Source organism: Macaca mulatta, chromosome 9, assembly GCF_049350105.2.
Source record: "Macaca mulatta isolate MMU2019108-1 chromosome 9, T2T-MMU8v2.0, whole genome shotgun sequence".
Classification (NCBI taxonomy): domain Eukaryota; kingdom Metazoa; phylum Chordata; class Mammalia; order Primates; family Cercopithecidae; genus Macaca; species Macaca mulatta.
This window is the reverse complement of record NC_133414.1, coordinates 42,509,535-42,536,360: the sequence shown is the minus strand read 5'-3', so window position 1 is coordinate 42,536,360 and position 26,826 is coordinate 42,509,535. Positions and strand designations below refer to the sequence as shown.

The 26,826-nt window shown below is 39.4% G+C and overlaps 1 pseudogene; it reads right to left on the bottom strand.

Moving 5' to 3' along the window:
* Window positions 1–23,514, bottom strand: part of LOC144331423 (uncharacterized) — a 75,346-nt pseudogene extending 51,832 nt beyond the window's left edge.
* Window positions 23,515–26,826: the final 3,312 nt, after the last annotated feature.

Genomic DNA, 26,826 nt, shown 5'->3' with positions numbered 1-26,826 from the left:
GGATATTTCCTTATTCACCATAGCCCTCTACTGGCTTCCAAATATCACTTTGACAATTCCACAGGAACTGGCTTAGCGAAAGGCTTCTTGAGGGGAAAGCTGTAACTCTGTGAGATGATTTCACAGAACACAAAGAAGTTTCTCAGAAAGCTTCTTTCTCTTTTTTTTCGGAGGATATTTCCTTTGGCCCTATAGTCTTCAAAGGGATCCGAAATATCTGTTCTCAGATTCCACAGAAATAAGGCTAGCAAAGAGATGCACGAAATACACATGTAACTCTGTGAGATGAATTAACAGAACACTAAGCAGTTTCTCAGAAAGCTTCTTTCCAGATTTCATCTGAGGATATTTCCTTTTTCACCAAAGCCCTCTAAGCGCTTCCAAATATCACTTTGCCAATTCCACAAGAACTGTCTTAGCGAAAGGCTTCTTGAGGGGAAAGCTTTAACTCTGTGAGATGACTTCACAGAACACAAAGAAGTTTCTCAGAAAGCTTCTTTCTCTTTGTTATCGGAGGATATTTCCTTTGGCCCTATAGTCTTCAAAGGGATCCGAAATATCTGTTCTCAGATTCCACAGAAATAAGGCTACCAAAGAGATCCACGAAATACACATGTAACTCTGTGAGATGTATTAACAGAACACTAAGCAGTTTCTCAGAAAGCTTCTTACCAGATTTCATCTGAGGAGATTGCCTTTTTCACCATAGCCCACTATGGGAATCAAATATCACTTTGCCAATTCCACAAGAACTGTCTTAGCGAAAGGCTTCTTAAAGGGAAAGCTGTAACTCTGTGAGATGATTTCACAGAACTTAAAGAAGTTTCTCAGAAAGCTTCTTTCTCTTTTTTATCAGAGGATATTTCCTTTGGCCCCATAGTCTTCAATGGGATCCGAAATATCGGTACTCAGATTCCACCGAAATAAGGCTAGGAAAGAGATCCACGAAATACATATGTAACTCTGTGCGATGAATTAACAGAACACTAAGCAGTTTCTCAGAAAGCTTCTTTCCAGATTTCATCTCAGGATATTTCCTTTTTGACCGTAGACGTCTATGGGCTTCCAAATATCTCTTTGCCAATTCCACAAGAAGTGTCTAAGCGAAAGGCTTCTTGAGGGGAAAGCTGTAACTGTGAGATGATTTCACAGAACACAAAGAAGTTTCTCAGAAAGCTTCTTTCTCTTTGTTATCGGAGGATATTTCCTTTGGCCCTAGAGTCTTCAAAGGGATCCGAAATATCTGTTCTCAGATTCCTCAGAAATTAGGCTAGAAAAGAGATAAACGAAATACACATGTAACTCTGTGAGATGAATTAACAGAACACTAAGCAGTTTCTCGAAAAGCTTCTTTCCAGATTTCATCTGACGATATTTCCTTTTTCACCATAGCCCTCTACTGGCTTCCAAATATCACTTTGCCAATTCCACAGGAACTGTCTTAGCGAAAGGCTTCTTGAGGGGAAAGCTGTAACTCTGTGAGATGATTTCACTGAACACAAAGAAGTTTCTCAGAAAGCTTCTTTCTCTTTGTTATCGGAGGATATTTCCTTTGGCCCTAGAGTCTTCAAAGGGATCCGAAATATCTGTTCTCAGATTCCTGAGAAATAAGGCTAGAAAAGAGATATACGAAATACACATGTAACTCTGTGAGATGAATTAACAGAACACTAAGCAGTTTCTCAGAAAGCTTCTTCCAGATTTCTTCTTTGGATATTTCCTTTTTCACCATATCCCTCTATTGGCTTCCAAATATCACTTTCCCAATTCCACAGGAACTGTCTTAGCGAAAGTCATCTTGAGGAGAAAGCTGTAACTCTGTGAGATGATTTCACAGAACACCAAGAAGTTTATCAGAAAGCGTCTTTCTCTTTGTTATCGGAGGATATTTCCTTTCGCCCTATAGTCTTCAAAGGGATCCGAAATATCTGTTCTCAGATTCCACAGAAATGAGGCTACCAAAGAGATCCACGAAATACACATGTAATTCTGTGAGGTGAATTAACAGAACACTAAGCAGTTTCTCAGAAAGCTTCTTTCCAGATTTCATCTGAGGATATTTCCTTTTTCACCATGGCCCTCTACGCGCTTCCAAATATCACTTCGCCAATTCCTCAAAAACTGTCTTAGCGAAAGTCTTCTTGAGGGGAAATCTGTAACTCTGGAGATGATTTCACAGAACACAAGGCAGTTTCTCTGAAAGCTTCTTTCTCTTTGTGATCGGAGGATATTTCCTTTGGCCCTATAGTCTTCAAAGGGATCCGAAATATCTGCTCTCAGATTCCAAAAAAATAATCCTAGCAAAGAGATCCACGAAATACAGATGTAACTCTCTGAGATGAATTAACAGAACACTAAGCAGTTTCTCACAAAGCTTCTTTCCAGATTTCATCTGAGGATATTTCCTTTTTCACCATAGCCCTCTATGGGCTTCCAAATATCACTTTGCCAATTCCACAGGAACTGTCTTAGCGAAAGGCTTCTTGAGGGGAAAGCTGTAACTCTGTGAGATGATTGGACAGAACACAAAGAAGTTTCTCAGAAAGCTTCTTTCTCTTTGTTATCGGAGTATATTTCCATTGGCCCTATATTCTTTAAAGGGATCCGTAATATCTCTTCTCAGATTCCTCAGAAATAATGCTAGAAAAGAGATCCACGAAATTCACATGTAACTCTGTGAGATGAATTAACAGAACACTAAGCAGTTTCGCAGAAAGTTTCTTTCCAGATTTCATCTGAGGATATTTCCTTTTTCACCATAGCCCTCTATGGGCTTCCAAATATCACTTTGCCAATTCCACAAGAACTGTCTTAGCGAAAGGCTTCTTGAGGGGAAAGCTGTAACTCTATGAGGTGATTTCACAGAACACGAAGAAGTTTCTCAGAAAGCTTCTTTCTCTTTGTTATCGGAGGATATTTCCTCTGGCCCTAGAGTCTTCAAAGGGATCCGAAATATCTGTTCTCAGATTCCTCAGAAATAAGGCTAGTAAATAGATCCACGAAATACAGATGTAACTCTGTGAGATGAATTAACAGAACACTAAGCAGTTTCTCAGAAAGCTTCCTTCCAGATTTCATCTGAGGATATTTTCTTTTTCACCATAGCCCTCTATGGGCTTCCAAATATCACTTTGCCAATTCCACAGGAACTGTGTTAGAGAAAGGCTTCTTGAGGGGAAAGCTGTAACTCTGTGAGATGTTTTCACAGAACACAAAGAAGATTATCAGAAAGCTTCTTTCTCTTTGTTATCGGAGGATATTTCCTTTGGCCCTATAGTCTTGAAAGGGATCCGAAATATCTGTTCTCAGATTCCAAAGAAATAAGGCTAGCAAAGAGATCCACGAAATACACAGGTAACTCTGTGAGATGAATTAAAAGAACACTAAAAAGTTTCTCAGAAAGCTTCTTTGCAGATTTCATCTGAGGATATTTCCTTTTTCACCATAGCCCTCTATGGGCTTCCAAATATCACCTTGCCAATTCCACAAGAACTGTCTTAGCGAAAGGCTTCTTGAGGGGAAAGCTGTAACTCTGTGAGATGATTTCACAGAACACAAAGAAGTTTCTCAGAAAGCTTCTTTCTCTTTGTTATCGGAGGATATTTCCTTTGGCCCTAGAGTCTTCAAAGGGATCCGAAATATCTGTTCTCAGATTCCTCAGAAATAAAGCTAGAAAAGAGATCCACGAAATACACATGTAACTCTGTGAGATGAATTAACAGAACACTAAGCAGTTTCTCAGAAAGCTTCTTTCCAGATTTCATCTGAGAATATTTCCTTTTTCACCATAGCCCTCTATGGGCTTCCAAATATCAGTTTGCCAATTCCACAGGAACTGTCTTAGCGAAAGGCTTCTTGAGGGGAAAGCTGTAACTCTGTGAGATGATTTCACAGAACACAAAGAAGTTTCTCAGAAAGCTTCTTTCTCTTTGTTATCGGAGGATATTTCCTTTGGCCCTATAGTCTTCAAAGGGATCCGAAATATCTGTTCTCAGATTCCAAAGAAACAAGGCTAGCAAAGATATCCACGAAATACACATGTAACTCTGTGAGATGAATTAACAGAACACTAAACAATTTCTCAGAAAGCTTCTTTCCAGATTTCATTTGAGAATATTTCCTTTTTCGCCATAGCCCTCTATGGGATTCCAAATATCACTTTGCCAATTCCACAAGAACTGTCTTAGCGAAAGGCTTCTTGAGGGGAAAGCTGTAACTCTGTGAGATGATTTCACAGAACACAAAGAAGATTAGTAGAAAGCTTCTTTCTCTTTGTTATCGGAGGATATTTCCTTTGGCCCTATAGTCTTCAAAGGGATCCGAAATATCTGTTCTCAGATTCCTCAGAAATAAGACTAGAAAAGAGATCCACGACATACACATGTAACTCTATGAGATGAATTAACAGAACACTAAGCAGTTTCTCGGAAAGCTTCTTTCCAGATTTCATCTGAGGATATTTCTTTTTTCACCATAGCCCTCTACTGGCTTCCAAATATCACTTTGCCAATTCCACAGGAGCTGTCGTAGCGAAAGGCTTCTTGAGGGGAAAGCTGTAACTCTGTGAGATGATTTCACAGAACACAAAGAAGTTTCTCAGAAAGCTTCTTTCTCTTTGTTATCGGAGGATATTTCCTTTGGCCCTAGAGTCTTCAAAGGGATCCGAAATATCTGTTCTCAGATTCGTCAGAAATAAGGCTAGAAAAGAGATCCGCGAAATACACATGTAACTCTGTGAGATGAATTAACAGAACACTAAGCAGTTTCTCAGAAAGCTTCTTTCCAGATTTCATCTGAGGATATTTGCTTTTTCACAATAGCCCTCTACGGGCTTCCAAATATCACTTTGCCAATTCCACAAGAACTGTCTTAGTGATAGGCTTCTTGAAGGGAAAACTGTAACTCTGTGAGATGATTTCACAGAAAACAAAGAAGTTTCTCAGAAAGCTTCTTTCTCTTTGTTATCGGAGGATATTTCCTTTGGCCCTATAGTCTTCAAAGGGATCCGAAATATCTGTTCTCAGATTCCACAGAAATAAGGCTAGCAAGGAGATCCACGAAATACACATGTAACACTGTGAGATGAATTAACAGAACAATAAGCAGTTTCTCAGAAAGCTTCTTTCCAGATTTCATCTGAGGATATTTCCTTTTTCACCAAAGCCCTCTAAGGGCTTCCAAATATCACTTTGCCAATTCCACAAGAACTGTCTTAGCGAAAGGCTTCTTGAGGAGAAAGCTGTAACTCTGTGAGATGATTTCACAGAACACCAAGAAGTTTATAAGAAAGCGTCTTTCTCTTTGTTATCGGAGGATATTTCCTTTCGCCCTATAGTCTTCAAAGGGATCCGAAATATCTGTTCTCAGATTCCACAGAAATGAGGCTACCAAAGAGATCCACGAAATACACATGTAACTCTGTGAGGTGAATTAGCAGAACACTAAGCAGTTTCTCAGAAAGCTTCTTTCCAGATTTCATCTGAGGATATTTCCTTTTTCACCATAGCCCTCTACGCGCTTCCAAATATCACTTCGCCAATTCCTCAAAAACTGTCTTAGCGAAAGTCTTCTTGAGGGGAAATCTGTAACTCTGGAGATGATTTCACAGAACACAAGGAAGTTTCTCAGAAAGCTTCTTTCTCTTTGTGATCGGAGGATATTTCCTTTGGCCCTATAGTCTTCAAAGGGATCCGAAATATCTGCTCTCAGATACCAAAGAAATAATCCTAGCAAAGAGATCCACGAAATACAGATGTAATTCTCTGAGATGAATTAACAGAACACTAAGCAGTTTCTCACAAAGCTTCTTTCCAGATTTCATCTGAGGATATTTCCTTTTTCACCATAGCCCTCTATGGGCTTCCAAATATCACTTTGCCAATTCCACAGGAACTGTCTTAGCGAAAGGCTTCTTGAGGGGAAAGCTGTAACTCTGTGAGATGATTTCACAGAACACAAAGAAGTTTCTCAGAAAGCCTCTTTCTCTTTGTTATCGGAGAATATTTCCTTTGGCCCTATAGTCTTCAAATGGATACGAAATATCTGTTCTGAGATTCCACAGAAATAAGGCTAGCAAAGAGATCCACGAAATACACATGTAACGCTGTGAGATGAATTAACAGAACACTAAGCAGTTTCTCAGAGAGCTTCTTTACAGATTTCATCTGAGGATATTTCCTTTTTCACCATAGCCCTTTACGGACTTCCAAATATCACTTTGCCAATTCCACAGGAACTGTCTTAGCGAAAGGCTTCTTGAGGGGAAAGCTGTAACTCTGTGAGATGATTTCACAGAACACAAAGAAGTTTCTCAGAAAGCTTCTTTCTCTTTGTTATCGGAGGATATTTCCTTTGGCCCTACAGTCTTCAAAGGGATCCGTAATAAATGTTCTCAGATTCCTCAGAAATAATGCTAGAAAAGACATCCACGAAATAAACATGTATCTCTGTGAGATGAATTAACAGAACACTAAGCAGTTTCTCAGAAAGCTTCTTTCCAGATTTCATCTGAGGATATTTCCTTTTTCACCATAGCCCTCTATGGGCTTCCAAATATCACTTTGCCAATTCCACAAAAACTGTCTTAGCGAAAGGCTTCTTGAGGAGAAAGCTGTAACCCTGTGAGATGATTTAACAGAACACAAAGAAGTTTATCAGAAAGCTTCTTTCTCTTTGTTATCGGAGAATATTTCCTTTGGCCCTATAGTCTTCAAAGGGATCCGAAATATCTGTTCTCAGATTCCAAAGAAATAAGGGTAGCAAAGAGATCCACGAAATACACTTGTAACTCTGTGAGATGAATTAGCAGAACACTGAGCAGTTTCTCAGAAAGCTTCTTTCCAGATTTCATCTGAGGATATTTCCTTTTTCGCCGTAGCCCTCTATGGGCTTCCAAATATCACTTTGCCAATTCCACAATAACTGTCTTAGCGAAAGGCTCCTTGAGGGGAAAGCTGTAACTCTGTGAGATGATTTCACAAAACACAAACAAGTTTCTCAGAAAGCTTCTTTCTCTTTGTTATCGGAGCATATTTCCTTTGGCCCTATTGTCTTCAAAGGGATCTGAAATATCTGTTCTCAGATTCCACAGAAATAAGGCTAGAAAAGAGATCCACGAAATACTCATGTAACTCTGTGAGATGAATTAACAGAACACTAAGCAGTTTCTCAGAAAGCTTCTTTCCAGATTTCATCTGAGGATATTTCCTTATTCACCACAGCCCTGTACTGGCTTCCAAATATCACTTTGCCAATTCCACAGGAGCTGTCTTAGTGAAAGGCTTCTTGAGGGGAAAGCTGTAACTCCGTGAGATGATTTCACAGAACACAAAGAAGTTTCTCAGAAAGCTTCTTTCTCTTTGTTATCGGAGGATATTTCCTTTGGCCCTATAGTCTTCAAAGGGATCCGAAATATCTGTTCTCAGATTCCTCAGAAAGAATTCTAGAAAAGAGATCCACGAAATATACCTGTAACACTGTGAGATGAATTAACAGAACACTAAGCAGTTTCTCAGAAAGCTACTTTCCAGATTTCATCTGAGGATATTTCCTTTTTCACCATAGTCCTCTATGGGCTTCCAAATATCACGTTGCCAATTCCACAGGAACTGTCTTAGCGTAAGGCTTCTTGAGGGGAAAGCTGTAACTCTGTGAGATGATTTCACAGAACACAAAGAAGTTTCTCAGAAAGCTTCTTTCTCTTTGTTATCGGAGGATATTTCTTTGGCCCTATAGTCTTCAAAGGGATACGAAATATCTGTTCTCAGATTCCACAGAAATAAGGCTAGCAAAGAGATCAACGAAATACACATGTAACTCTGTGAGGTGAATAAACAGAACACTAAGCAGATTGTCAGAAAGCTTCTTTCCAGATTTCATCTGAGGATATTTCCTTTTTCACCAAAGCCCACTAAGGGCTTCCAAATATCACTTTGCCAATTCCACAAGAACTGTCTTAGCGAAAGGCTTCTTGAGGGGAAAGCTGTAACTCTGTGAGATCATTTCACAGAACACAAAGAAGTTTCTCAGAAAGCTTCTTTCTCTTTGTTATCGGAGGATATTTCCTTTGGCCCTAGAGTCTTCAAAGGGATCCGAAATATCTGTTCTCAGATTCCACAGAAATATGGCTAGCAAAGAGATCCACGAAGTACACATGTCACTCTGTGAGATGAATTAACCGAACACTAAGCAGTTTCTCAGAAAGCTTCTTTCCAGATTTCATCTGAGGATATTTCCTTTTTCACCATAGCCCTCTAAGGGCTTCCAAATACCACTTTGCCAATTCCACAGGAAGTGTCTTAGCGAAAGGCTTCTTGAGGGGAAAGCTGTAACTTATGAGATGATTTCACAGAACACAAAGAAGTTTCTCAGAAAGCTTCTTTCTCTTTGTTATCGGAGGATATTTCCTTTGGCCCTATAGTCTTCAAAGGGATCCGAAATATCTGTTCTCAGATTCCACAGAAATAAGGCTAGAAAAGAGATCCACGAAATACACATGTAACTCTGTGAGATGAATTAACAGAACACTAAGCAGTTTCTCAGAAAATTTCTTTCCAGATTTCATCTGAGGATATTTCCTTTTTCACCATAGCCCTCTAAGGGCTTCCAAATATCACTGTGCCAATTCCACAGGAACTGTCTTAGCGAAAGGCTTCTGGAGGGGAAATCTGTTACTCTGTGTGATGATTTCACAGAACACAAAGAAGTTTCTCAGAAAGCTTCTTTCTCTTTGTTATCGGAGGATATTTCCTTTGGCCCTATAGTGTTCAAAGGGATCCGATATATCTGTTCTCAGATTCCACAGAAATAAGGCTAGCAAAGAGATCCAGGAAATACACATGTAACTCTGTGAGATGAATTAACAGAACACTAAGCAGTTTCACAGAAAGCTCCTTTCCAGATTTCATCTGAGGATATTTCCTTTTTCACCGTAGCCCTCTACGGGCTTTCAAATATCACTTTGCCAATTTCCCAAGAACTGTCTTAGCGAAAGGCTTCTTGAGGAGAAAGCTGTAACTCTGTGAGATGATTTCACAGAACACAAAGAAGTTTCTCAGAAAGCTTCTTTCTCTTTGTTATCGGAGGATATTTTCTTTGGCCTTAAGGTCTTCAAAGGGATCCGAAATATCTGTTCTCAGATTCCACAGAAATAAGGCTAGCAAAGATATCCACGAAATGCACATGTAACTCTGTGAGATGAATTAACAGAACACTAAGCAGTTTCTCAGAAAGCTTCTTTCCAGATTTCATCTGAGGATATTTCCTTTTTCACCATAGCCCTCTATGGGCTTCCAAATGTCACTTTGCCAATTCCATAAGAACTGTCTTAGCGAAAGACTTCTTGAGGGGAAAGCTGTTACTCTGTGAGATGATTTCACAGAACACAAAGAAGTTTCTCAGAAAGCTTCTTTCTCTTTGTTATCGGAGGATATTTCCGTTGGCCCTATAGTCTTCAAAGGGATCCGAAACATCTGTACTCAGTTTCCACAGAAATAAGGCTAGCAAAGAGATCCATGAAATACACATGTAACTCGGTGAGATGAATTAACAGAACACTAAGCAGTTTCTCAGAAAGTTTCTTTCCAGATTTCATCTGAGGATATTTCCTTTTTCAACGTAGCCCTCTATGGGCTTCCAAATATCACTTTGCCAATTCCACAAGAACTGTCTTAGCGAAAGGCTTCTTGAGGGGAAAGCTGTAACTCTATGAGGTGATTACACAGAACACAAAGAAGTTTCTCAGAAATCTTCTTTCTCTTTGTTATCAGAGGATATTTCCTCTGGACCTAGAGTCTTCAAAGGGATCCGAAATATCTGTTCTCAGATTCCTCAGAAATACGAGAAGTAAATAGATCGACGAAATACAGATGTAACTCTGTGAGATGAATTTACAGAACACTAAGCAGTTTCTCAGAAAGCTTCTTTCCAGATTTCATCTGAGGATATTTCCTTTTTCACCATAGCCCTCTATGGGCTTCCAAATATCACTTTGCCAATTCCACAAGAACTGTGTTAGGGAAAGGTTTCTTGAGGGGAAAGCTGTAACTCTGTGAGATGATTTCACATAGCAGACAGAAGTTTCCCAGAAAGCTTCTTTCTCTTTGTTATGGGAGGATATTTCCTTTGGCCCTAGAGTCTTCAAAGGGATCCGAAATATCTGTTCTCAGATTCCTCAGAAATAAGACTAGAAAAGAGATCCACGAAATACACATGTAACTCTGTGAGATGAATTAACAGAACAGTAAGCAGTTTCTCAGAAAGCTTCTTTCCAGATTTCATCTGAGGATATTTCCTTTTTCACCATATCCCTCTAAATTTTCCAAATATCACTTTGCCAATTCCACAGGAACTGTCTTAGCGAAAGGCATCTTGAGGGGAAAGCTGTAACTCTGTGAGATGATTTCACAGAACACAAACAAGTTTCTTAGAAAGCTTCTTTCTCTTTGTTATCGGAGGATATTTCCTTTGGCCCTAGAGGCTTCAATGGGATCCGAAATATCTGTTCTCAGATTCCTCAGAAATAAGGCTAGAAAAGAGATCCACGAAATACAGATGTAACACTGTGAGATGAATTAACAGAACACTAAGCAGTTTCTCAGAAAGCTTCCTTCCAGATTTCATCTTAGGATATTTTCTTTTTCACCATAGCCCTCTAAGGGCTTCCAAATATCACTTTGCCAATACCACAGGAACTGTCTTAGCGAAAGGCTTCTTGAGGGGAAAGCTGTAACTCTGTGAGATGATTTCACAGAACACAAAGAAGTTTCTCAGAAAGCTTCTTTCTCTTTGTTATCGGAGGATATTTCCTTTGGCCCTAGAGTCTTCAAAGGGATCCGAAATATCTGTTCTCAGATTCCTCAGAAATAAGGCTAGAAAAGAGATCCACGAAATACACATGTAACTCTGTGAGATGAATTAACAGAACACTAAGCAGTTTCTCGGAAAGCTTCTTTCCAGATTTCATCTGAGGATATTTCCTTTTTCAGCATAGCCCTCTACTGGCTTCCAAATATAACTTTGCCAATTCCACAGGAACTGTCTTAGCGAAAGTCATCTTGAGGGGAAAGCTGTAACTCAGTGAGATGATTTCACAGAACACAAAGAAGTTTCTCAGAAAGCTTCTTTCTCTTTGTTATCGGAGGATATTTCTTTTGGCCCTATAGTCTTCAAAGGGATCCGAAATATCTGTTCTCAGATTCCACAGAAATAAGGCTAGCAAAGAGATCCACGATATACACATGTAACTCTGTGAGATGAGTTAACAGAACACTAAGCAGTTTCTCAGAAAGCTTCTTTCCAGATTTCATCTGAGGATATTTCCTTTTTCACCGTAGCCCTTTACTGGCTTCCAAATATCACTTTACCAATTTCACAGGAACTGTCTTAGCGAAAGGCTTTTTGAGGGGAAAGCTGTAATTCTGTGAGATGATTTCACAGAACACAAAGAAGTTTCTCAGAAAGCTTCTTTCTCTTTGTTATCGGAGGATATTTCCTTTGGCCCTATAGTCTTCAAAGGGATCCGAAATATCTGCTCTCAGATTCCAAAGAACTAATCCTAGCAAAGAGATCCACGAAATACAGATGTAATTCTCTGAGATGAATTAACAGAACACTAAGCAGTTTCTCACAAAGCTTCTTTCCAGATTTCATCTGAGGATATTTCCTTTTTCAACATAGCCCTCTATGGGCTTCCAAATATCACTTTGCCAATTCCACAGGAACTGTCTTAGCAAAAGGCTTCTTGAGGGGAAAGCTGTAACTCTGTGAGATGATTTCACAGAACACAAAGAAGTTTCTCAGAAAGCCTCTTTCTCTTTGTTATCGGAGAATATTTCCTTTGGCCCTATAGTCTTCAAATGGATACGAAATATCTGTTCTGAGATTCCACAGAAATAAGGCTAGCAAAGAGATCCACGAAATACCCATGTAACGCTGTGAGATGAATTAACAGAACACTAAGCAGTTTCTCAGAAAGCTTCTTTCCAGATTTCATCTGAGGATATTTCCTTTTTCACCATAGCCCTCTATGGGCTTCCAAATATCACTTTGCCAATTCCACAAAAACTGTCTTAGCGAAAGGCTTCTTGAGGAGAAAGCTGTAACCCTGTGAGATGATTTAACAGAACACAAAGAAGTTTATCAGAAAGCTTCTTTCTCTTTGTTATCGGAGAATATTTCCTTTGGCCCTATAGTCTTCAAAGGGATCCGAAATATCTGTTCTCAGATTCCAAAGAAATAAGGGTAGCAAAGAGATCCACGAAATACACTTGTAACTCTGTGAGATGAATTAGCAGAACACTGAGCAGTTTCTCAGAAAGCTTCTTTCCAGATTTCATCTGAGGATATTTCCTTTTTCGCCGTAGCCCTCTATGGGCTTCCAAATATCACTTTGCCAATTCCACAAGAACTGTCTTAGCGAAAGGCTCCTTGAGGGGAAAGCTGTAACTCTGTGAGATGATTTCACAAAACACAAAGAAGTTTCTCAGAAAGCTTCTTTCTCTTTGTTATCGGAGCATATTTCCTTTGGCCCTATTGTCTTCAAAGGGATCTGAAATATCTGTTCTCAGATTACACAGAAATAAGGCTAGAAAAGAGATCCACGAAATACTCATGTAAGTCTGTGAGATGAATTAACAGAACACTAAGCAGTTTCTCAGAAAGCTTCTTTCCAGATTTCATCTGAGGATATTTCCTTATTCACCACAGCCCTGTACTGGCTTACAAATATCACTTTGCCAATTCCACAGGAGCTGTCTTAGTGAAAGGCTTCTTGAGGGGAAAGCTGTAACTCCGTGAGATGATTTCACAGAACACAAAGAAGTTTCTCAGAAAGCTTCTTTCTCTTTGTTATCGGAGGATATTTCCTTTGGCCCTATAGTCTTCAAAGGGATCCGAAATATCTGTTCTCAGATTCCTCAGAAAGAAGGCTAGAAAAGAGATCCACGAAATACACCTGTAACACTGTGAGATGAATTAACAGAACACTAAGCAGTTTCTCAGAAAGCTACTTTCCAGATTTCATCTGAGGATATTTCCTTTTTCACCATAGTCCTCTATGGGCTTCCAAATATCACGTTGCCAATTCCACAGGAACTGTCTTAGCGAAAGGCTTCTTGAGGGGAAAGCTGTAACTCTGTGAGATGATTTCACAGAACACAAAGAAGTTTCTCAGAAAGCTTCTTTCTCTTTGTTATCGGAGGATATTTCTTTGGCCCTATAGTCTTCAAAGGGATACGAAATATCTGTTCTCAGATTCCACAGAAATAAGGCTAGCAAAGAGATCAACGAAATACACATGTAACTCTGTGAGGTGAATAAACAGAACACTAAGCAGATTGTCAGAAAGCTTCTTTCCAGATTTCATCTGAGGATATTTCCTTTTTCACCAAAGCCCACTAAGGGCTTCCAAATATCACTTTGCCAATTCCACAAGAACTGTCTTAGCGAAAGGCTTCTTGAGGGGAAAGCTGTAACTCTGTGAGATCATTTCACAGAACACAAAGAAGTTTCTCAGAAAGCTTCTTTCTCTTTGTTATCGGAGGATATTTCCTTTGGCCCTAGAGTCTTCAAAGGGATCCGAAATATCTGTTGTCAGATTCCACAGAAATTTGGCTAGCAAAGAGATCCACGAAGTACACATGTCACTCTGTGAGATGAATTAACCGAACACTAAGCAGTTTCTCAGAAAGCTTCTTTCCAGATTTCATCTGAGGATATTTCCTTTTTCACCATAGCCCTCTAAGGGCTTCCAAATACCACTTTGCCAATTCCACAGGAACTGTCTTAGCGAAAGGCTTCTTGAGGGGAAAGCTGTAACTCTGTGAGATGATTTCACAGAACACAAAGAAGTTTCTCAGAAAGCTTCTTTCTCTTTGTTATCGGAGGATATTTCCTTTGGCCCTATAGTCTTCAAAGGGATCCGAAATATCTGTTCTCAGATTCCACAGAAATAAGGCTAGAAAAGAGATACACGAAATACACATGTAACTCTGTGAGATGAATTAACAGAACACTAAGCAGTTTCTCAGAAAATTTCTTTCCAGATTTCATCTGAGGATATTTCCTTTTTCACCATAGCCCTCTAAGGGCTTCCAAATATCACTTTGCCAATTCCACAGGAACTGTCTTAGCGAAAGGCTTCTGGAGGGGAAATCTGTTACTCTGTGAGATGATTTCACAGAACACAAAGAAGTTTCTCAGAAAGCTTCTTTCTCTTTGTTATCGGAGGATATTTCCTTTGGCCCTATAGTGTTCAAAGGGATCCGATATATCTGTTCTCAGATTCCACAGAAATAAGGCTAGCAAAGAGATCCAGGAAATACACATGTAACTCTGTGAGATGAATTAACAGAACACTAAGCAGTTTCACAGAAAGCTCCTTTCCAGATTTCATCTGAGGATATTTCCTTTTTCACCGTAGCCCTCTACGGGCTTTCAAATATCACTTTGCAAATTCCCAAGAACTGTCTTAGCGAAAGGCTTCTTGAGGAGAAAGCTGTAACTCTGTGAGATGATTTCACAGAACACAAAGAAGTTTCTCAGAAAGCTTCTTTCTCTTTGTTATCGGAGGATATTTTCTTTGGCCTTATGGTCTTCAAAGGGATCCGAAATATCTGTTCTCAGATTCCACAGAAATAAGGCTAGCAAAGATATCCACGAAATACACATGTAACTCTGTGAGATGAATTAACAGAACACTAAGCAGTTTCTCAGAAAGCTTCTTTCCAGATTTCATCTGAGGATATTTCCTTTTTCACCATAGCCCTCTATGGCCTTCCAAATGTCACTTTGCCAATTAGATAAGAACTGTCTTAGCGAAAGACTTCTTGAGGGGAAAGCTGTTACTCTGTGAGATGATTTCACAGAACACAAAGAAGTTTCTCAGAAAGCTTCTTTCCCTTTGTTATCGGAGGATATTTCCGTTGGCCCTATAGTCTTCAAAGGGATCCGAAACATCTGTACTCAGTTTCCACAGAAATAAGGCTAGCAAAGAGATCCACGAAATACACATGTAACTCGGTGAGATGAATTAACAGAACACTAAGCAGTTTCTCAGAAAGTTTCTTTCCAGATTTCATCTGAGGATATTTCCTTTTTCAACGTAGCCCTCTATGGGCTTCCAAATATCACTTTGCCAATTCCACAAGAACTGTCTTAGCGAAAGGCTTCTTGAGGGGAAAGCTGTTACTCTATGAGGTGTTTTCACAGAACACAAAGAAGTTTCTCAGAAATCTTCTTTCTCTTTGTTATCAGAGGATATTTCCTCTGGACCTAGAGTCTTCAAAGGGATCCGAAATATCTGTTCTCAGATTCCTCAGAAATACGAGAAGTAAATAGATCGACGAAATACAGATGTAACTCTGTGAGATGAATTTAAAGAACACTAAGCAGTTTCTCAGAAAGCTTCTTTCCAGATTTCATCTGAGGATATTTCCTTTTTCACCATAGCCCTCTATGGGCTTCCAAATATCACTTTGCCAATTCCACAAGAACTGTGTTAGGGAAAGGTTTCTTGAGGGGAAAGCTGTAACTCTGTGAGATGATTTCACATAGCAGACAGAAGTTTCCCAGAAAGCTTCTTTCTCTTTGTTATGGGAGGATATTTCCTTTGGCCCTAGAGTCTTCAAAGGGATCCGAAATATCTGTTCTCAGATTCCTCAGAAATAAGACTAGAAAAGAGATCCACGAAATACACATGTAACTCTGTGAGATGAATTAACAGAACAGTAAGCAGTTTCTCAGAAAGCTTCTTTCCAGATTTCATCTGAGGATATTTCCTTTTTCACCATATCCCTCTAAATTTTCCAAATATCACTTTGCCAATTCCACAGGAACTGTCTTAGCGAAAGGCATCTTGAGGGGAAAGCTGTAACTCTGTGAGATAATTTCACAGAACACAAACAAGTTTCTTAGAAAGCTTCTTTCTCTTTGTTATCGGAGGATATTTCCTTTGGCCCTAGAGGCTTCAATGGGATCCGAAATATCTGTTCTCAGATTCCTCAGAAATAAGGCTAGAAAAGAGATCCACGAAATACAGATGTAACACTGTGAGATGAATTAACAGAACACTAAGCAGTTTCTCAGAAAGCTTCCTTCCAGATTTCATCTTAGGATATTTTCTTTTTCACCATAGCCCTCTAAGGGCTTCCAAATATCCTTTGCCAATACCACAGGAACTGTCTTAGCGAAAGGCTTCTTGAGGGGAAAGCTGTAACTCTGTGAGATGATTTCACAGAACACAAAGAAGTTTCTCAGAAAGCTTCTTTCTCTTTGTTATCGGAGGATATTTCCTTTGGCCCTATAGTCTTCAAAGGGATCCGAAATATCTGTACTCAGATTCCACAGAAATAAGGCTAGCAAAGATATCCACGAAATACACATGTAACTCTGTGAGATGAATTAACAGAACACTAAGCAGCTTCTCAGAGAGCTTCTTTACAGTTTTCATCTGAGGATATTTCCTTTTTCACCATAGCCCTTACTGGCTTCCAAATATCACTTTGCCAATTCCACAGGAACTGTCTTAGCGAAAGGCTTCTTGAGGGGAAAGCAGTAACTCCGTGAGATGATTGCACAGAACACCAAGAAGTTTCTCAGAAAGCTTCTTTCTCTTTGTTATCGTAGGATATTTCCTTTGGCCCTATAGTCTTCAAAGGGATCCGAATAACTCTTCTCAGATTCTACAGAAATAAGGCTAGCAAAGAGATCCACGAAATACACATGTAACTCTGTGAGATGAATTAACAGAACACTTAGCAGTTTCTCAGAAAGCTTCTTTCCAGATTTCATCTGAGGATATTTCCTTTTTCACCATAGAACTCTATGGTTTTCCAAATATCACTTTGCCATTCCACAAGAACTGTCTTAGAGAAAGGCTTCTTGAGGGGAAAGTTGTAACTCTGTGAGGTGATTTCACAGAACACAAAGAAGTTTCTCAGAAAGCTTCTTTCTCTTTGTTATCGGAGGATATTTCCTTTGGCCCTAGAGTCTTCAAAGGGATCCGAAATATCTGTTCTCGGATTCCTCAGAAATAAGGCTAGAAAAGAGATCCACGAAATACACATGTAACTCTGTGAGATGAATTAACAAAACACTGAGCAGTTTCTCAGAAAGCTTCTTTCCAGATTTCATCTGAGGATATTTCCTTTTTCACCATAACCCTCTAAGGGCTTCCAAATATCACTTTTCCAATTCCACAGGAACTGTCTTAGCGAAAGGCTTCTGGAGGGGAAAGCTGTAACTCTGTGAGATGATTTCACAGAACACAAAGAAGTTTCTCAGAAAGCTTCTTTCTCTTTGTTATCGGAGGATATTTCCTTTGGCCCTATAGTCTTCAAAGGGATCCGAAATATCTGTTCTCAGATTTCACACAAATAAAGCTAGCAAAGAGATCCACGACATACACATGTTACTCTGTGAGATGAATTAACAGAACACTAAGCAGTTTCTCAGAAAGCTTCTTTCCAGATTTCATCTGAGGATATTTCCTTTTTCACCATAGCCCACTACAGGCTTCCAAATATCACCTTGCCAATTCCACAAGAACTGTCTTAGCGAAAGGCTTCTTGAGGGGAAAGATGTAACTCGGTGAGATGATTTCACAGAACACAAAGAAGTTTCTCAGAAAGCTTCTTTCTCTTTGTTATCGGAGGATATTTCCTTTGGCCCTATAGTCTTCAAAGGGATCCCAAATATTTTTTCTCAGATTCCTCAGAAATAATGATAGAAAAGAGATCCACGAAATACACATGTAACTCTGTGAGATGAATTAACAGAACACTAAGCAGTTTCTCAGAAAGCTTCTTTCCAGATTTCATCTGAGGATATTTCCTTTTTCACCATAGCCCTCTAGGGGCTTCCAAATATCACTTTGCCAATTCCACAAGAACTGTCTTAGCGAAAGGCTTCTTGAGAGGAAAGCTGTAACTCTGTGAGATGATTTCACAGAACACAAAGAAGTTTCTCAGAAAGCTTCTTTCTCTTTGTTATCGGAAGATATTTCCTTTGGCCCTATAGTCTTCAAAGGGATCCGAAATATCTGTTCTCAGATTCCTCAGAAATAAGGCTAGAAAAGAGATCCACGAAATACACATGTAACTCTGTGAGATGAATTAACAGAACACTAAGCAGTTTCTCAGAAAGCTTCTTTCCAGATTTTATCTGAGGATATTTCCCTTTTCACCATAGCCCTCTACTGGCTTCCAAATATCACTTTGCCAATTCCACAGGAACTGTCTTAGCAAAAGGCTTCTTGAGGGGAAAGCTGTAACTCTGTGAGATGATTTCACTGAACACAAAGAAGTTTCTCAGAAAGCTTCTTTCTCTTTGTTATCGGAGGATATTTCCTTTGGCCCTAGAGTCTTCAAAGTGATCCGAAATATCTGTTCTCAGATTCCTGAGAAATAAAGCTACAAAAGAGATATACGAAGTACACATGTAACTCTGTGAGATGAAATAACAGAACACTAAGCAGTTTCTCAGAAAGCTTCTTCCAGATTTCATCTTTGGATATTTCCTTTTTCACCATATCCCTCTATTGGCTTCCAAATATCACTTTGCCAATTCCACAGGAACTGTCTTAGCGAAAGTCATCTTGAGGGGAAAGCTGTAACTCTGTGAGATGATTTCACAGAACACAAAGAAGTCTCTCAGAAAGCTTCTTTCTCTTTGTTATCGGAGGATATTTCTTTTGTCCCTATAGTCTTCAAAGGGATCCGAAATATCTGTTCTCAGATTCCACAGAAATAAGGCTAGCAAAGAGATCCACGATATACACATGTAACTCTGTGAGATGAATTAACAGAACACTAAGCAGTTTCTCAGAAAGCTTCTTTCCAGATTTCATCTGAGGATATTTCCTTCTTCACCGTAGCCCTTTACTGGCTTCCAAATATGACTTTACCAATTCCACAGGAACTGTCTTAGCGAAAGGCTTTTTGAGGGGAAAGCTGTAATTCTGTGAGATGATTTCACAGAACACAAAGAAGTTTCTCAGAAAGCTTCTTTCTCTTTGTTATCGGAGGATATTTCCTTTGGCCCTAGAGTCTTCAAAGGGATCCGAAATATCTGTTCTCAGATTCGTCAGAAATAAGGCTAGAAAAGAGATCCACGAAATACACATGTAACTCTGTGAGATGAATTAACAGAACACTAAGCAGTTTCTCAGAAAGCTTCTTTCCAGATTTCATCTGAGGATATTTGCTTTTTCACCATAGCCCTCTACGGGCTTCCAAATATCATTTGCCAATTCCACAAGAACTGTCTTAGTGATAGGCTTCTTGAGGGGAAAGCTGTAACTCTGTGAGATGATTTCACAGAACAGAAAGAAGTTTCTCAGAAAGCTTCTTGCTCTTTGTTTTCGAAGGACATTTCCTTTGGCCCTATAGTCTTCAAAGGGATCCGAAATATCTGTTCTCAGATTCCACAGAAATAAGGGTAGCAAAGAGATCCAGGAAATACACATGTAACACTGTGAGATGTATTAACAGAACAATAAGCAGTTTCTCAGAAAGCTTCTTTCCAGATTTCATCTGAGTATATTTCCTTTTTCACCATAGCCCTCTACGCGCTTCCAAATATCACTTCGCCAATTCCTCAAAAACTGTCTTAGCGAAAGTCTTCTTGAGGGGAAATCTGTAACTCTGGAGATGATTTCACAGAACACAAGGAAGTTTCTCAGAAAGCTTCTTTCTCTTTGTGATCGGAGGATATTTCCTTTGGCCCTATAGTCTTCAAAGGGATCCGAAATATCTGCTCTCAGATTCCAAAGAAATAATCCTAGCAAAGAGATCCACGAAATACAGATGTAACTCTCTGAGATGAATTAACAGAACACTAAGCAGTTTCTCACAAAGCTTCTTTCCAGATTTCATCTGAGGATATTTCCTTTTTCACCATAGCCCTCTATGGGCTTCCAAATATCACTTTGCCAATTCCACAGGAACTGTCTTAGCGAAAGGCTTCTTGAGGGGAAAGCTGTAACTCTGTGAGATGATTTCACAGAACACAAAGAAGTTTCTCAGAAAGCTTCTTTCTCTTTGTTATCGCAGAATAGTTCCTTTGGCCCTATAGTCTTCAAAGGGATACGAAATATCTGTTCTCAGATTCCACAGAAATAAGGCTAGCAAAGATATCCACGAAATACACATGTAACGCTGTGAGATGAATTAACAGAACACTAAGCAGTTTCTCAGAGAGCTTCTTTACAGATTTCATCTGAGGATATTTCCTTTTTCACCATAGCCCTTTACGGACTTCCAAATATCACTTTGCCAATTGCACAGGAACTGTCTTAGCGAAAGGCTTCTTGAGGGGAAAGCTGTAACTCTTTGAGATGATTGCACAGAACACAAAGAAGTTTCTCAGAAAGCTTCTTTCTCTTTGTTATCGGAGGATATTTCCTTTGGCCCTACAGTCTTCAAAGGGATCCGAAATATCTGTTCCCAGATTCCTCAGAAAGAAGGCTAGAAAAGAGATCCACGAAATACACATGTAACTCTGTGAGATGAATTAACAGAACACTAAGCAGTTTCTCAGAAAGCTTCTTTCCAGATTTCATCTGAGGATATTTCCTTTTTCACCATAGCCCTCTACTGGCTTCCAAATATCACTTTGCCAATGCACAGGAGCTGTCTTAGCGAAAGGCTTCTTGAGGGGAAAGCTGTATCTCTGTGAGATGATTTCACATAACACAAAGAAGTTTCTCAGAAAGCTTCTTTCTCTTTGTTATCGGAGGATATTTCCTTTGGCCCTATAGTCTTCAAAGGGATCCCAAATATCTGTTCTCAGATTCCTCAGAAAGAAGGCTAGAAAAGAGATCCACGAAATACACCTGTAACACTGTGAGATGAATTAACAGAACACTAAGCAGTTTCTCAGAAAGCTTCTTTCTAGATTTCATCTGAGGATATTTCCTTTTTCACCATATTCCTCTATGGGCTTCCAAATATCACTTTGCCAATTCCACAGGAACTGTCTTAGCAAAAGGCTTCTTGAGGGGAAAGCTGTAACTCTGTGAGATGATTTCATAGAACACAAAGAAGTTTCTCAGAAAGCTTCTTTCTCTTTGTTATCGGAGGATATTTCTTTGGCCCTATAGTCTTCAAAGGGATACGAAATATCTGTTCTCAGATTCCTCAGAAATGAGGCTAGGAAAGAGATCCACGAAATGCCCATATAACTCTGTGAGATGAATTAACAGAACACTAAGCAGTTTCTCTGAAAGCTTCTTTCCAGATTTCATCTGAGGATATTTCCTTTTTCAACGTAGCCCTCTATGGGCTTCCAAATATCAGTTTGCCAATTCCACAAGAACTGTCTTAGCGAAAGTCTTCTTGAGGGGAAAGCTGTAACTCTGTGAGATGATTTCACAGAACACAAAGAAGTTTATCAGAAATCTTCTTTCTCTTTGTTATCGGAGGGTATTTCCTTTGGACCTAGAGTCTTCAATGGGATCCGAAATATCTGTTCTCAGATTCCACAGAAATAAGGCTAGGAAAGAGATCAACGAAATACACATGTAACTCTGTGAGATGAATAAACAGAACACTAAGCAGATTCTCAGAAAGCTTCTTTCCAGATTTCATCTGAGGATATTTCCTTTTTCACCATAGCCCTCTACGCGCTTCCAAATATCACTTTGCCAATTCCACAAGAACTGTCTTAGCGAAAGGCTTCTTGAGGAGAAAGCTGTAACTCTGTGAGATCATTTCACTGAACACAACGAAGTTTATCAGAAGGCTTCTTTCTCTTTGTTATCCGAGGATATTTCCTTTGGCCCTAGAGTCTTCAAAGGGATCCGAAATATCTGTTCTCAGATTCCACAGAAATTTGGCTAGCAAAGAGATCCACGAAGTACACATGTCACTCTGTGAGATGAATTATCCGAACACTAAGCAGTTTCTCAGAAAGCTTCTTTCCAGATTTCATCTGAGGATATTTCCTTTTTCACCATAGCCCTCTAAGGGCTTCCAAATACCACTTTGCCAATTCCACAAGAAGTGTCTTAGCGAAAGGCTTCTTGAGGGGAAAGCTGTAACTCTGTGAGATGATTTCACAGAACACAAAGAAGTTTCTCAGAAAGCTTCTTTCTCTTTGTTATCGGAGGATATTTCCTTTGGCCCTATAGTCTTCAAAGGGATCCGAAATATCTGTTCTCAGATTCCACAGAAATAAGGCTAGAAAAGAGATCCACGAAATACACATGTAACTCTGTGAGATGAATTAACAGAACACTAAGCAGTTTCTCAGAAAATTTCTTTCCAGATTTCATCTGAGGATATTTCCTTTTTCACCATAGCCCTCTAAGGGCTTCCAAATATCACTTTGCCAATTCCACAGGAACTGTCTTAGCGAAAGGCTTCTGGAGGGGAAAGCTGTAACTCTGTGAGATGATTTCACAGAACACAAAGCAGTTTCTCAGAAAGCTTCTTTCTCTTTGTTATCGGAGGATATTTCCTTTGGCCCTATAGTCTTCAAAGGGATCCGGTATATCTGTTCTCAGATTCCACAGAAATAAGGCTAGCAAAGAGATCAACGAAATACACATGTAACTCTGTGAGATGAATTAACAGAACACTAAGCAGTTTCACAGAAAGATTCTTTCCAGATTTCATCTGAGGATATTTCCTTTTTCACCGTAGCCCTCTACGGGCTTTCAAATATCACTTTGCCAATTTCCCAAGAACTGTCTTAGCGAAAGGCTTCTTGAGGAGAAAGCTGTAACTCTGTGAGATGATTTCACAGAACACAAAGAAGTTTCTCAGAAAGCTTCTTTCTCTTTGTTATCGGAGGATATTTTCTTTGGCCCTATAGTCATCAAAGAGGTCCCAAATATCTGTTCTCACATTCCAAAGAAATAAGGCTAGCAAAGAGATCCACGAAAAACACATGTAACTCTGTGAGATGAATTGACAGAACACTAAGCAGTTTCTCCGAAAGCTTCTTTCCAGATTTCATCTGAGGATATTTCCTGTTTCACCGTAGCCCTCTATGTGCTTCCAAATATCACTTTGCCAATTCCACAGGAACTGTCTTAGCGAAAGGCTTCTTGAGGGGAAAGCTGTAACTCTGTGAGATGATTTCACAGAACACAAAGAAGTTTCTCAGAAAGCTTCTTTCTCTTTTTTATCGTAGGATATTTTCTTTGGCCTTATGGTCTTCAAAGGGATCCGAAATATCTGTTCTCAGATTCCTCAGAAATAAGGCTAGAAAAGAGATCCAGGAAATACACATGTAACTCTGTGAGATGAATTAACAGAACACTAAGCAGTTTCTCAGAAAGCTTCTTTCCAGATTTCATCTGAGGATATTTCCTTTTTCACCATAGCCCTCTACTGGCTTCCAAATATCACTTTGCAATTCCACAAGAACTGTGTTAGGGAAAGGTTTCTTGAGGGGAAAGCTGTAACTCTGTGAGATGATTTCACAGAACTTAATGAAGTTTCTCAGAAAACTTCTTTCTCTTTGTTATCAGAGGATATTTCCTTTGGCCCCATAGTCTTCAATGGGATCCATAATATCGGTACTCAGATTCCACCGAAATAAGGCTAGCAAAGAGATCCACGAAATACACATGTAACTCTGTGCGATGAATTAACAGAACACTAAGCAGTTTCTCAGAAAGCTTCTTTCCAGATTTCATCTCAGGATATTTCCTTTTTGACCGTAGACGTCTATGGGCTTCCAAATATCTCTTTGCCAATTCCACAAAAAGTGTCTTAGCGAAAGGTTTCTTGAGGGGAAAGCTGTAACTCTGTGAGATGATTTCACAGAACACAAAGGAGTTTCTCAGAAAGCTTCTTTCTCTTTGTTATCGGAGGATATTTCCTTTGGCCCTAGAGTCTTCAAAGGGATCCGAAATATCTGTTCTCAGATTCCTCAGAAATAAGGCTAGCAAAGAAATCCACGAAATACACATGTAACTCTGTGAGATGAATTAACAGAACACTAAGCAGTTTCTCGGAAAGCTTCCTTCCAGATTTCATCTGAGGATATTTCCTTTTTCACCATAGCCCTCTACTGGCTTCCAAATAACACTTTGCCAATTCGACAGGAACTGTCCTAGCGAAAGGCTTCTTGAGGGGAAAGCTGTAACTCTGTGAGATGATTTCAGTGAACACAAAGAAGTTTCTCAGAAAGCATCTTTCTCTTTGTTATCGGAGGATATTTCCTTAGGCCCTAGAGTCTTCAAAGGGATCCGAAATATCTGTTCTCAGATTCCTGAGAAATAAGGCTAGAAAAGAGATATACGAAATACACATGTAACTCTGTGAGATGAATTAACAGAACACTAAGCAGTTTCTCAGAAAGCTTCTTCCAGATTTCATCTTTGGATATTTCCTTTTTCACCATATCCCTCTATTGGCTTCCAAATATCACTTTGCCAATTCCACAGGAACTGTCTTAGCGAAAGTCATCTTGAGGGGAAAGCTGTAACTCTGTGAGATGATTTCACAGAACACAAAGAATTTTCTCAGAAAGCTTCTTTCTCTTTGTTATCGGAGGATATTTCTTTTGGCCCTATATTCTTCAAAGGGATCCGAAATATCTGTTCTCAGATTCCACAGAAATAAGGCTAGAAAAGAGATCCACGATATACACATGTATCTCTGTGAGATGAGTTAACAGAACACTAAGCAGTTTCTCAGAAAGCTTCTTTCCAGATTTCATCTGAGGATATTTCCTTTTTCACCGTAGCCCTTTACTGGCTTCCAAATATCACTTTACCAATTCCACAGGAACTGTCTTAGCGAAAGGCTTTTTGAGGGGAAAGCTGTAATTCTGTGAAATGATCACAGAACACAAGGAAGTTTCTCAGAAAGCTTCTTTCTCTTTGTTATCGGAAGATATTTCCTTTGGCCCTAGAGTCTTCAAAGGGATCCGAAATATCTGTTCTCAGATTCGTCAGAAATAAGGCTAGAAAAGAGATCCACGAAATACACATGTAACTCTGTGAGATGAATTAACAGAACACTAAGCAGTTTCTCAGAAAGCGTCTTTCCAGATTTCATCTGAGGATATTTCCTTTTTCACCATATTCCTCTATGGGCTTCCAAATATCACTTTGCCAATTCCACAGGAACTGTCTTAGCAAAAGGCTTCTTGAGGGGAAAGCTGTAACTCTGTGAGATGATTTCACAGAACACAAAGAAGTTTCTCAGAAAGCTTCTTTCTCTTTGTTATCGGAGGATATTTCTTTGGCCCTATAGTCTTCAAAGGGATCCGAAATATCTGTTCTCAGATTCCTCAGAAATGAGGCTAGGAAAGAGATCCACGAAATACCCATATAACTCTGTGAGATGAATTAACAGAACACTAAGCAGTTTCTCTGAAAGCTTCTTTCCAGATTTCATCTGAGGATATTTCCTTTTTCAACGTAGCCCTCTATGGGCTTCCAAATATCAGTTTGCCAATTCCACAAGAACTGTCTTAGCGAAAGTCTTCTTGAGGGGAAAGCTGTAACTCTGTGAGATGATTTCACAGAACACAAAGAAGTTTATCAGAAATCTTCTTTCTCTTTGTTATCGGAGGGTATTTCCTTTGGACCAAGAGTCTTCAATGGGATCCGAAATATCTGTTCTCAGATTCCACAGAAATAAGGCTAGCAAAGAGATCAACGAAATACTCATGTAACTCTGTGAGATGAATAAACAGAACACTAAGCAGATTCTCAGAAAGCTTCTTTCCAGATTTCATCTGAGGATATTTCCTTTTTCACCATAGCCCTCTACGCGCTTCCAAATATCACTTTGCCAATTCCACAAGAACTGTCTTAGCGAAAGGCTTCTTGAGGAGAAAGCTGTAACTCTGTGAGATCATTTCACTGAACACAACGAAGTTTATCAGAAGGCTTCTTTCTCTTTGTTATCCGAGGATATTTCCTTTGGCCCTAGAGTCTTCAAAGGGATCCGAAATATCTGTTCTCAGATTCCACAGAAATTTGGCTAGCAAAGAGATCCACGAAGCACACATGTCACTCTGTGAGATGAATTATCCGAACACTAAGCAGTTTCTCAGAAAGCTTCTTTCCAGATTTCATCTGAGGATATTTCCTTTTTCACCATAGCCCTCTAAGGGCTTCCAAATACCACTTTGCCAATTCCACAAGAAGTGTCTTAGCGAAAGGCTTCTTGAGGGGAAAGCTGTAACTCTGTGAGATGATTTCACAGAACACAAAGAAGTTTCTCAGAAAGCTTCTTTCTCTTTGTTATCGGAGGATATTTCCTTTGGCCCTATAGTCTTCAAAGGGATCCGAAATATCTGTTCTCAGATTCCACAGAAATAAGGCTAGAAAAGAGATCCACGAAATACACATGTAACTCTGTGAGATGAATTAACAGAACACTAAGCAGTTTCTCAGAAAATTTCTTTCCAGATTTCATCTGAGGATATTTCCTTTTTCACCATAGCCCTCTAAGGGCTTCCAAATATCACTTTGCCAATTCCACAGGAACTGTCTTAGCGAAAGGCTTCTGGAGGGGAAAGCTGTAACTCTGTGAGATGATTTCACAGAACACAAAGCAGTTTCTCAGAAAGCTTCTTTCTCTTTGTTATCGGAGGATATTTCCTTTGGCCCTATAGTCTTCAAAGGGATCCGGTATATCTGTTCTCAGATTCCACAGAAATAAGGCTAGCAAAGAGATCAACGAAATACACATGTAACTCTGTGAGATGAATTAACAGAACACTAAGCAGTTTCACAGAAAGATTCTTTCCAGATTTCATCTGAGGATATTTCCTTTTTCACCGTAGCCCTCTACGGGCTTTCAAATATCACTTTGCCAATTTCCCAAGAACTGTCTTAGCGAAAGGCTTCTTGAGGAGAAA